The sequence below is a fragment of the Tyto alba genome, unplaced genomic scaffold (genome assembly GCF_018691265.1).
Source record: "Tyto alba isolate M040663 unplaced genomic scaffold, T.alba_DEE_v4.0 Super-Scaffold_29, whole genome shotgun sequence".
In the NCBI taxonomy this organism is placed as follows: domain Eukaryota; kingdom Metazoa; phylum Chordata; class Aves; order Strigiformes; family Tytonidae; genus Tyto; species Tyto alba.
Genome location: NW_024881303.1, coordinates 6,549,432 through 6,561,900, shown reverse-complemented (window position 1 = coordinate 6,561,900; position 12,469 = coordinate 6,549,432). Strand labels below are relative to the sequence as shown.

The window sequence follows — 12,469 nt, the reverse complement described above, 5'->3', positions numbered from 1 at the left end:
CAAGAGAGTGGGTGGTACGGAACACTGATTGCCTCGCTGGTGGACCCCAGCCCCCTTAGATCTCTTTTTAGCGGGGCTCCGAGATTTTCTAAAAACACCTGCCCAGTCCCTGAGGGAAAGGGTGCAAAGAGCTGTTGAATGTGACTAGCGAAGTTCTCCGCCCCCGTTGTGCAGGTATGAAGGTGGGCGGTAGCGCCTCACGGCCTGGTGGTTTGGGCCCCATGAGACGCGCGGCCGGACCCGGGGTTTGGCCTGGCCGGAACCCGGAAGTTTCAGCAATTTAGTGGGAAACTCCGGCCCGCGCAGCCTCCTGGAAGGGAGCCTGAAGCACTGCGGGATAGGTCATATCGATTTTAGGATTTGGGGAGGAATGGTCTTTGGCCGGAAGTGTTGGTACTGGGGGCACCTCGAGCAATGTTAGATAGGCAATCCACCGATAACATTTGGAAATTGGTGGAATTGCTGGCGGGGAGATTCGAGAATGAGGGGAAATGCCGGTGACTCTGCTCCCTGGGGAAGGGAAATGTAACCCTTTTGTGACATCGGGAGGGGAACTGAGAGAGTTAAAAGCTAGAGGTTGCTGTTTGGGGTTTGGGCTGCCCATTTGGCATGGTGAATTTGTATTAATGGTTTGTTGGTAAGGAGCTTTATATACATATTCTTGTGGGTCCCAGGTAGGTAACTTTAGAATTTTTAATTGATACAGGGCTCCAAACTAGTGTTTTAAATCGGCGGTAAGATTCTGAGTTAGGATTTAAATTATCAAGGAAGATTATAAATACAGTAGGTGTGTGTAATGGGGGTAATGGAAAAAAGTTGCACAGTGCAAACGTAGTTTTGGTTATTAGGGGTAAAAGAGGATGATAGCTGTGGAGGTGGCTTTAAGCCCTTATAAGGGAAACAGATTGGAGTTTGGTGTGTTGTTAGGTAAACAGTGGTGTTTGCCTGTGGAAGACGAAAAACATGTAGACTGCAGAGGAATTAATGGCATGAGACTTTGCAGTACAAAAGAAGAACAAGAAAAACAAAGGGCAACTAGGAGTTAAATCGAACTGCACGGATTAGCATCTGTGAAAGGGGACCAATTGAGCTTGAGCGAGTCCTGGGAACAAAAACCATTCAAAACATAAGGACTTGGCTCAGACTTTTAAATGCCAGCTGCATTCTATTTTTACATGGGAACAGAGCACCACTGGGGGAAAGAAGGGGCCTCCCCCTCTTTGGAAAGCATAAAATCACACTGTTTCTTTCAATAAATGACTTCGTTACTCTCGAGTGCTGAGGTCCGTGCCTTCAGTATACCACAAAACGCGCCCGAATCGTTTTTGGTTTTTTATTATTTTTTTTTTTTTTTTTTAGAAATGAACAGAAATATGACGAATGAAAAGGAAATTGAAGAATGAACATTCCCGGTGGTATACTCCTGAGCTGGACGGAGGGAAGGATATATTGAGTACTCATCAGAGGTTTTCATCACCGATCGCTGGATGACACAGGTGAGCAGCTACGGGAAATCCTACATAAAAAGGCATTATGGGGCAGTCAGCAACTAAGGAACAGAAACTGCATGCAGAGGTTTTATAAAGAATATTGTGGGAACAGCAATTTAAGGTCGCCCCATTACAGTTAGTAACGTTACTTGTTTGGATAAGTGATCATTGTCTGTGGTTTCCGGAGACTGGTTCTTATGACTCAGCCTTACGGCACAAGGTGGGCGAGGAGATTCAGGCTAAACCGCTTTTGCAGCTGGAGACCCCGGAAGGAATCTTGATAACACGGCGAGTTGTTTATAGCGCCTTAAAAACATTAATGCCTGCAGAAGTTTTGCAAGGGTCCTCCGATAAGAATGCTGCTGCGGAATCAAAAGAACCTGAGAGAAATGAGAATGTAAAGGTCAGAAAAGAATCTCAATCATTCAAATTAATAGACTCCGATTCTACCCATGAAAATGCAGAGGTGTCTGCTGAGTTGCCAAAAGATGAAAATTCGGGGATGAATGATCCTTTAGATACAGGGCAAATTAATCCAGGTCAGGAGGCAGACTTGTATCCACCGTTAACACCAGTAAAAGTGTTAGCAGCCTCCGCTCCAACTGCAGATCAGATTTTACAGTGACAACGGCAAACTTCTGTATTGCTCCTTTTTGTATTGAAACCACCTCTCTCTGTGCGTCTCCCCGCCCTCCCCCCGGCTTCGTACCAGTCACCCCTTGCGGCTGCAGTGAAGTGCGTACTAGAGGATTATTAGATTAATGTCATTTTGAAGCATTACAAAAGGGGGATATTTCTCTTTTACAAGCTATGCCAGTTGTTTATCTACCTCAGAGGCCTCCTGAATATGCACATTTACCATATGAAGTTATTAAGGAACTTAGCAAGTCTATAAAGGAGTATGGACTACAGGCTTCTTTTAAATGAACTTGTTGCAAGCTATAGCTAACTCCTATGTCTTGACTCCATTAGGTTGGAAGTCTGTTCTGAGACTGATTTTATCCGCTGCTCCATTTTATGTTTGGGCTTAAGGATAATATAGCTGCGGGAACTGCATTTGGAGAACAAGAGTTGCTAGGACAAGGCAACTTTGCTACAGGAGCGTCAGCCTGGTTTTGGCCACAACACAATCAACCACAATAACTGATACCAGTGTATCGTTATTATCAACAGGGATTTTTGGACCATTACCAGAAGGATTAAATGCTCTGTTACTTGGCAGGTCTTCTACTACTAGGGCCAGATTGTTTGTACTGCTAGGAGTGATTGATTCTGACTGTACGGGAGAAATCAGAATTATGGTGTGGTCACCCCACCCACCCTGTACTATACTGACAGGTGAACATTTGGCACAATTGATTTTCTTTCTCCATATAGTCGGTAACACTCGAACTACCTTACAGCAGAGAGGTGATAAAGGTTTTGGGACTTCTGGTATGCCAAATATTTTTTGGACAAAAAAGATTACAACTGGACAACCTATGTTAACCTGTATGGTGAATGGTCATGCAATAACTGGGTCAGTGGATACCGGTGCTGATGTTTCTATCATACAAAAAGCAGACTGGCCCCTTGAATGGCCTTTAATCCAAGCTTTCGTTGCAGTTACAGGAGTAGGTGGAACGCAGATACCATGGCAAAGTAAACATTCATTACTTATAGAAGGACCAGAGGGAAACCAAGCTGTATTGCAACCTTATGTATTGCATGTACCGTGCACCTTGTGGGGTAGAGATTTACTTCAACAATGGTGTATGACTTTGTCAACAAAATTTTAATGAGGGCCACTGAAGTCCAGCCATGACTTTAACTTGGTTTACAGATGAGCCTGTGTGGGTCGATCAGTGACCTTTGAAAGGAGAATGGCAGGAGCAAGCTTCTCTGTTAAGAGAGGAACAATTACAGGCAGGACATAGAGTTGCATCTACTAGTCCATTAAATACTCCAATTTTTGTTATTCCAAAGAAATCACAAAAATTGAGACTTTTGCAAGATTTAAGAGCTATTAATGCTGTTATGGCACCTATGGGAGCTTTGCAGCCTGGGAGACCTAGTCCAAGAATGATTCCTAAGAATTGGTATTTATGAGTCATTGATGTAAAGGATTGCTTTTTTATGATTTGCCTACACCATGATGATTGTTATCAATTTGCTTTTTCTTTACCTGTGATAAATAATGATCGCCCAATGTGACATTTTTACTGGGTAGTTTTACCACAGGGCATGAAAAATAATCCAACCATTTGTCAAATTGTGGTGAATGAAGCTCTTTCTCATGTCAGACAAACTTATAAGGATATAATTTTATATCGTTATATGGATGACATTTTACTTGCCACAGAAACACTAACACACCTGAATATTGTATCTGATTCTTTAACACGTGAATTAAGTTGATATGGTTTTCAAATTGCTCCAGAGAAAGTAGAAAATGTAGCACCTTGGAAATATTTAGGCTGGAAAGTATATGAATCTACTGTTTATCCTCAGACTGTCAGAACTGCACCCACGATACAAACACTGAATGATTTACAAAAGTTACTGGGAACTATTAACTGGTTACGTCCCTTCGTAGGGATAACCACACAGGAATTGTCACCTCTGTATGTTGTTTGCTTAAAGAGGATACTGAACTTACTTCAGAATGACGACTTACAGATGTCACAAAGTCATCTTTACAAAAGGTTATACAAAAAATTAATACAACATTTGCAAATTGAATACATTTGAATTTACCTGTTAGGCTATTTGTCATCTATCATAGGTTTCAACCATATGCTTTACTTGGACAGTGGAACTCTGAGGAGTACAATGAAAAATCATCTCTAATTATTTTAGAGTGGTTATTTCTTCCTCGCTCTTTTTCAGAAACGTTGACAACAGCAATTGCAATGCTATCTCAGTTAATTACTTCTGGGTGACATTGTTGTCAACAATTAACTGGAAACGATCCTCACTATAGTAATTTACCTACAACTAAGTATGATTTTGCTACCTTGGTTAGAGAGTGTCTTTTCAGACTGCAACGTCCAATTTTCTGAATATTGTCAAATACCACTTGTCTAAACACAGATTGTTACAATCTCTACAGTTTTTACCTTTACAGCCTCATTCTCTTTTAGCATCCTCACCTATCCCTGCAGCTCGAATGGTTTTTATTGATGGCTCCAGAAAAACTGGGAAAGCAGCAGTTGCATGGTTTGATTCTATAGAACATAAGTGGTTACATGATGTAAGTTCTGTTACAGGATCAACACAAATTGTAGAACTTATGACAGCAATTAGAGCGTTTCAATTATTTAATGCTGAACCTGTAAATATTGTAGTTGATTCTGCATATGTAACGGGTATTCTAATGTGCTTAGAAAATGCTTTTATCAAGAAAGTAGATAATAAGCAATTATTTCAATTCTTAGTTTTGCTTGCAGACTTAACTTAGAAAAAGAACTCATTTTTATTTTATTGTACATATTCATTCTTACAAAAATTTACCTGGACCTTTGGTTGAAGGAAACTGAATTGCAGATCAATTGACAATGGCTGTAAATATTACTTGTAAAACAGACCAGGCAAAAATTGCCCATCAGTTTTTTTCACCAGAATGCTCAATCCTTACGAGAAAATTTTTCTTTGACAGTGGAACAAGCACAATGTGTTATTCGTGCCTGTGAGGACTGTCAGCACTTAGTACCTCTTCCTTTATTACATGCTACAAATCCCCATGGTCTTCAAGCCAACGAATTATGGCAAACAGATGTCACACATATTCCATCCTTTGGAAAACTTAAATATGCACATGTTACAGTTGACACATTTTTGGGATTTGTAGTCACCACGGCGCACTCAGGTGAGAAAACAAAAGATGTAATAAGACATTTTTTACGATCTTTTGCCTCAGTTGGTGTACCTAAACAGATAGATGCTGATAATGGACCTGCGTATACTTCTCATAAACTGTTATTATTTTTTCAGGACCGTGGAATCACCCATGTAACAGGCATTCCTCGTTCACCTACAGGACAAGCAGTTGTGGAGCGCATGCATCACTTCTTAAAAACTATGCTTGAAAAACAAAAAAGGGGGAATCTCCTCCTTTCTCCACAAGAGAGACTAGATAAAGTGATGTCACTTAATTTTTTACATCTTTCTGGAATTAAGAATTACAAAACGGCAGCTCAAAGACGATTTCAGTTTGCTCAGACTCCTGAGATATATTTGAAAGTTTTTATAAACATGTAGAGTCAGGCAAATGGGACGGGCCTGTACCACTTTTAACATGGGGACGAGGTTATGCTTGCGTTTCTCTTCTTTCAGGTCCATATTGGATTCCAGCAAGGAGCGTCAAGCCTGCTCAGACGATTTTCAGAGACATCGAAGAAGATGTATCTCTGGACACATGAAGGATCAAGAATGAGAAAACAATGGTGTATGTTGTGTATATGTGTAACGTTAACATGGAATGTTCAGGTTGATGCAAATGTGTGCTGGGCGCACATTCTGGATCCTCCAGTGTTCCGATTGTTAACCTGATGGGATGCTTCTCCACCAATTAGTAGTAATGATACCCAATGGTCCAGAGGGGTATGGCTTCCTCCTGCTTCGGATACTTAAATGTTTGAAATGAATGAAACAACCATGGTAACAGATTTTCCTCCTATATGTCTCATTAATGCCAGTGATTCAGAATTTTGTTTAAGGATGCAACCACAACAACGTCTAGTAGCAATAAAAAGCAAGACTCGTGAATTTTGCAATTGTTACCATTCCTGGTCTATCGTTACACAATATTACTCCTATAAAAAACTCAGAGTCCCTGCACCCTTCTAGTTTTCATCATTCTTTAGTATGGCATAATGGAGGATCTGCAGGGTCTGTTCTTCAGTATTATTTTTACACTAATTCACAGCTATCTCCTGCACATACTAACCTTTGGCGTCTTGGCTCACCTTTTTTTCAGTGGAAGCTATATCAAGTATCTTTATATGATAGTCATACTAATGCTTACTTAACTTTGCTAAGAGAAGATTCTGTTACAATGAGCACTACTCACCCTTACTTGATTGTAATCGCACCTACTATTCACATTATTTTATGTAGTCATTCCTTTTGTGTGATGTTACACTCTCCCAAGTTTAAGGCATGCATAGCACATACTGATGTGATAAACAGTACATACATCTTTCTTTTACAGTGGCGTCCAGAGTTATGGTTACCTGTTAACACGAAACTGGGAAGGCGAGAATGGCTTAGCCCAATTTGCTAGGTACTGCAAGTCACGTTAGTTGTCACAATGCTTCAATTCCTCTGGTCAGCTCTTCGAAGAGTTAAAAAGGTAGAAGCTCGAGTTATGGCCACACTGGTTATAAAAGAAATGGTCATAAACAAAAAAGGGGGAGGGGTGGAAGATGAAAAACATGTTAACTGCAGAGGAATTGGCAGCATGAGACTTTGCAGTACAGAACAAGAACAAGAAGAACAAGGACAACTAGGAGTTAAAGTGAACTTGATTGAGTGACTCCTGGGAACAAAAACCACCTCATTCAAAAGATAAGGACTTGGCTCAGACTTTTGGATGCCAGCTGCAAAGGACCCTTATCTTCATTCTATTTTTACATGGGAACAGGGCACAGCTGGGGGAAAGAAGGGGCCTCCCCTTCTTTGGAAAGCATAGAATTTTCTTTCAATAAACGATTTTGGTACTCTCAGGTGCTGGAGTCTGTGCCTTCAGTATACCACATTTACCAGAGGCGGAGCGTGGAGTTTTGGAAGTAGGGGGACAAGGGTGTCTTATGTAAGAATTTTGCAGGTTGTTCTTTTATTATCATATTCTGAGGTAATCCATGTCTCAGTATTGTTCACAGTTGTTAAATGGGGTATTTAGAGGTAATTGGTGATCTTGAGAAAAGAGATTATAAATTGTATATGTTCCCCTTACGATTTTCCAGTTTGGCCAGTCCGCGAGACGGGCAGTGGGGGCTAATGATTACTGGAGATTGAATAGCAATAGCTCACCTTTAACAGCTACTGTCCTGAATATAACATCAATGATAACAGTGATACAGGCCGCCGCTTATTTGTGGGTGGCTGCTTCAGAAGTAACAAACACGTGGGTGTTGGTTTTTTTATGATTCCCCTAAGGGAAGAGGATAAGCCTCAGTTGGCCTTTACTTGGGAAGGGACATAAAATACCTTAAATTGACTCCCACAAGCATATAAGTATTCCCCCACTATTGCTCATAATGTTTTGGCCAGACTTCTTGATACAGTGGAAGTGTCGTTGGTTGTCCATATATCTATCAGCATGTAGATGACATCCTGGTTGGCAGAGATATTAAAGAAGTGGTTGAAATTATTTGGGATTTGTTCATTAAGGATAGGTTAGATATTCCACCCTCTAAACGTTAGGGTCTTAGGCCTGAAGAGAAGGCAGCAAGGGGGTGTTTGATATACTATATTATCTTCAGGCTAGTGGCATAGTTGAGTGGATTATCAGTTTGATTAAGAGACATGCCAATGTCTAATGACATAATTGAGATATATGGTTATCAGAAGAGGTTTTTATTGTTAATAACTATTGGGGAAATTATGGAAACTTAAAAAGAGGAGTATTGTGCCCTAGGGGAGTTACTGGTTATTATTTAACAATTATAAGGGCTGGTTCCCACTGAAGATATGTGTAGGCCAAGTTGTTATGATAATGTTATCTTCAATCGGCATTGTGCCTGTGACCCTCGTAAAACCTAGAGGGTTACATGTCTGGGAGGATTTAGATGAAGGTGGAAGAATTTACTGTATTAGTGCTGGATGGATAATCTCTGAATTTTAACTCGATGCCCAGGTTTTAATCTGAGGACTAGGTGTTGATCTTTTTGGGGGGGAAGAAGCGGATGTCTTCAGCATTGTTATGGGCGATGGTGACGGTGACCCACATGGACGATCGAGACTTGGATGACAACATGGTGGCGAATACTTCTGTGAATGTGGCATCTTTTAGAAGGTTGTGCTTGGACTTGGTGATATTAAGGTGGGGAAAGTGTTTTTATGACCTGACTGTATTAGTACCACTTTAAGTAATGAAGAAAGTGGTGAGAGATTTGAAGTCAATTGTTATTTTTTTAATTGATTGATTGGATATGTTCAAATCTTCCTTATTAGAATGGTTAGTTTTAACTTTGGTTGGAATAGATTGTACTGAAGTTTAAGTAGTGAAGTCCGTGTTGGAGTATGTGGGGGTTTTGTTTGGAGATTGATTTGTATAATTATTTAGAAACCATGATCCACAACAAGCATTAGAACTCACGGGGACTGAAATCCCTTTTAACCTTGGAGGCAAGAGGTGACTGTGCCACCACTTCAAGGAAACCAGCTGAATCATGATTGTGGTCATGGGGTGGATTGTGTGGCACGTGCATGAAAATGTGGCTTTGCGGCTGTTGAGCTTTTCTTGTGCCCTTGTTCTCAGGGCTTTGCTGTACTTGGAGACCTCGGCAAATAGGGGCTGGTATTGCCCACAGGTCAGATTTGGCTGGGGTGTAAATGGAGTCCCCGTGGGGAGCCATTTTCAGCTAGCCTTGACTGGAGCCACGGGCTGCAGGTAAGGACTCTCTCCTTGGGTTGGGACGCCGCAGAAGGAAACTCCTCGGGGCTCCTTGGATTGGGACGCTGCCCTAAGATGTTCCTCGAGGTTGAGAGTCCTTGCCTTTTACTAGGTGAGTGGTTGAGTGATTTTGGTTGGTGTCAAACCCCTGCTAACGTTCTGGGTTGAGGTTAAACCCAGGATAGCATTCTGGGTTGTCGTTAAACCCCAGAAGTTTGTGTGGTGATAGTTTGTTCTCCTCTGACGGTCATTCGAACCTTCTCTTTGTATGTTTGCAGAGTGTTGAATAGTTGTGTATAAAAATAAATTTTATTTTTTTATAATTTGTTGGTTGGAGACTTTCCGCAACACCTGCACAAGGGCAGGCCTTGAATTGGAGCCATCTCAAAAGCTTTTGTTAACCTTGCTGCACGTGCTAAACAGTCTCCCTCATGAAGGCTGTGGGAACCTGAGCTTGCAGTTCACAAGAAGCTGTGGGGAATGAGCAGTGCGTTCTCTGTGTCTGGCACACTGTTGTGGTGTTTTTGAAATAAACATGCAATATATAAAATAAATTTTATTGTGGATGCAATCGATTGGCACTCCAGCAATTATTCATAAATGGCAGGTCCAAAAGTCCTTGAGAGGAAGAACCCCCAACTTGTACTGAACTTCAGTTAGAAAAATTCCCAGGATTTAAAGGCAATCCAAAACCTCAACGGCAACATGCTGCTCCAGGGGGGACTAGCTTAAAATGGGCCCTCACAAGGGACTCCATTTATACCCAGGTCAAATCTGATCTGTGGTCAATGCCAGCTCCCATTGGCGGAGGGCCCCAAGTACTGCAAAAAGGGCGTGAAAAAGGAATCGGCATCCGCTGTGCCTCAAGAACCAGGAAGCCCCATCTTGGTCAGGGTGGGTGCACCTGTGTTGTGGTTTGATCTCTGAGGGCGACTGAGCACCACGCAGCCGCTGACTCCTACCTTCCCTCTCAGCCAGGAGAAGAGAAAAAGAAGCCAGGCTTGGGGATCAAGATGGGACAGGGAGGGGAAAATCACCCATTATGGTCACGGGCAAGGGCAGAGTCCTTAGGGGAAGAAATAAAAAGAACATAGATTTGTTACAGACAACACCAACAACACTTAACAGAGTAGGACAGTGAGAAGCGTTGCCACATCTTGAGAACACCTTCCCCCAGCCCCTCCCTTCTCCCCGCGCTCCCAATATCTCTACCTCCTCCCCGCAGCAGCGAATGGTCAGGGAATGGGGGGTGCCGTCAGTGCTGTGCAGTCATTGCTGCTGCTTCTTCCATCTTCGGTGGGGGAGCTTCTAGAATTTCTTCCCTCTGCTCCAGCGTGGTCCCCCTCTTACAAGAGACAGTCCTCCACAAAATTTTTCTGACGTGAATTCCTCCGATAGGCCACAGCTTTCCTCATGCTGCTGTGGCGTGGGACACTCCCGCATGCAGCAGTTCTTCCTGCGCTGAACTACAACAGCGGGGGCTACCTTCTCCCACAGGATCCTGGCCTTCTTTGGGCACAGTCACCTTAGTCATCTATGCGGAGCCCCTCAAAGGCCATAAATGACTGTCTGCTCCACTGTAGACCTTCATGGTTGGCCGGGGGGGGGGGGGCCGTCCTGCCCTCTCATCACAGGATATAGGAGGGTCTCTGCTCTGGCACACCTCCCCACTCCTTTCTTCCTCCGTTCCTCCACTGACCTTGGTGTTCATGCAGTTGCCGCAACTGCTCCTCACAAGTCCCTTCTTAAATACGTTACTTATTGCAGAGGTGCAGCTGCTTGGCTAGCCTTGGTGCAGAGATTGGGCTGAATTGGAGCCGGGGGAGCTTCGAGAATCGTCTCACAGTGGGGGTCTGCTGTAGCCCCCTCCCCTGCTCTCAAACAGCCCCACCACTCACTCAAACCCAGGACAACCTGCCACCATGAGGAATGAGCCTCGTGCTTGTACAGCAGCCAGAGCAGCCAGAGCCCCGCTCCGCAGTCGTGGCAACTGTCCCCTCTGCAGAGGGCTCCCACTCGCACAGCGTGGTACCCACCTCCCTGGGGTCACCCAAGGGCAATGCTGTTGGGCTCCAAGGCCTTGGTTTGCGTACGGCTCCCAAGGAAGCCACCTCAGGCTCCCTACGGCACACAGGCAATGCACACAGCTGTGGAGGGTGACAAATGATGCCCATTGCACGGAGAGGTCGGGGAGCCTTACTTACAGAATCAGCGCTTTGCAGAGCCCAACCGCATGAGCTCTTCTGCAAAATGCTCCCTGACTCTGTGGCAGCGGAGCTCTCAGCACCCTATGCCCGCGCTGACCCCAACCACGTGATGCACAGACACTCACAGATCATGCAGCATTTGTTCAAACATGACATTTATTGTCAACAGAAAACAGAGTAAAGCTCCCAGCGGCAGTGGAGTCTCCTCTCAAAGAGGGAGGGCAGTCACTGTCCGTCCGGGCAGTAAGAGGAGTCTCTGTCACAAGCCTCCTTGCAACGGCCTCTTCAGCTGCCTCGGGTCAGACTCCCCAGAGTGTGCTGCTGCTGTGGAGGAAAGGCACTTGGCAGTTTGGAAGACTGGGGGCAAGATTATCTCCTCGGACATGTTCTCCTTGCCAAAGAGGAAGTAGTTGAGGTGTTTCAGAAGAAAGAAACCTGCAGGCAGGAGCGCAGGTAGGGGCCTGCATATGTAGGAGGAGCCAGTGCAGAGGGTGCTGAGAAGACTGGGGTCCTGGTTCCTCCTCAGCTCCTCCGCAGGGTGGTGAAGGAAGCACAACGTGTTCTGGTCCACCAGCTGCTCCACTCGGCATTGTCCTGGTTTGGGCTGGAACAGCGTTTTCCTGTTCATTTTGGCAGCAGGAGGAGTGCTGCAGCCCCCTGAGACCCCAGGGGCTCTCTGGGTCCTAGAGCCCTCACCTGTGTGCGGGGGCGGGGGGAGCACAGCTGGAGGGCTGGGCCCGGATTGGCCGATAGCCCATGTCATGTGACATGAGGCTCAGCTCCAGGTGGAAGGCGTGCCCATGGGGGGGCTGCAGGGGCACCAGCACGCGGTAGACAGCATCCTCATCCTCAGGGGCACTGCAGCCTTCGAGGGCTGCTGCGCGGGACCCCGATGGCTGGCTGCAGCAGTGGGAAGAAACTCTTTCAATCGTGCTCTGGGACCGTACGGAGGAGGTTGGCCAACAGATCATCTAATACCGAGCCCCAGTAGGCCACCTTCTGCAGCTTCAACTGGATGCGTTCTACAGAAACCCTGTATGGATCGCTGTCACCAGTGGCACCTTCTCCCTTTCCTTCCTCCTTCTTCCTCTTCTTGTTGCTGCTGCTGCTGGAACTCTCCTTTTCACTGCTGCTGCTGTCCACCACACGGCTCCTTCTCCTCCTGAGATGCCAGA

The 12,469-nt window shown here is 44.6% G+C and overlaps 1 long non-coding RNA gene across 4 annotated transcripts; it reads left to right on the top strand.

Annotated features, from left to right (window-relative positions):
* The first annotated feature begins 252 nt into the window (after positions 1 to 252).
* On the top strand, positions 253 to 7,195 carry LOC122154014. 4 transcript variants are annotated; one of them, XR_006165906.1, is made up of 4 exons: positions 470 to 1,283; positions 1,360 to 1,496; positions 5,128 to 5,337; positions 5,463 to 7,195. It is a non-coding gene; the product is annotated as an uncharacterized LOC122154014 (long non-coding RNA). The 4 variants fall into 4 exon arrangements; XR_006165907.1 differs by lacking the exons at positions 470 to 1,283; positions 5,128 to 5,337 and adding an exon at positions 253 to 341 and having other exon boundaries at positions 5,805 to 7,195; XR_006165908.1 differs by lacking the exons at positions 470 to 1,283; positions 5,128 to 5,337 and adding an exon at positions 375 to 393 and having other exon boundaries at positions 5,805 to 7,195.
* Positions 7,196 to 12,469: the final 5,274 nt, after the last annotated feature.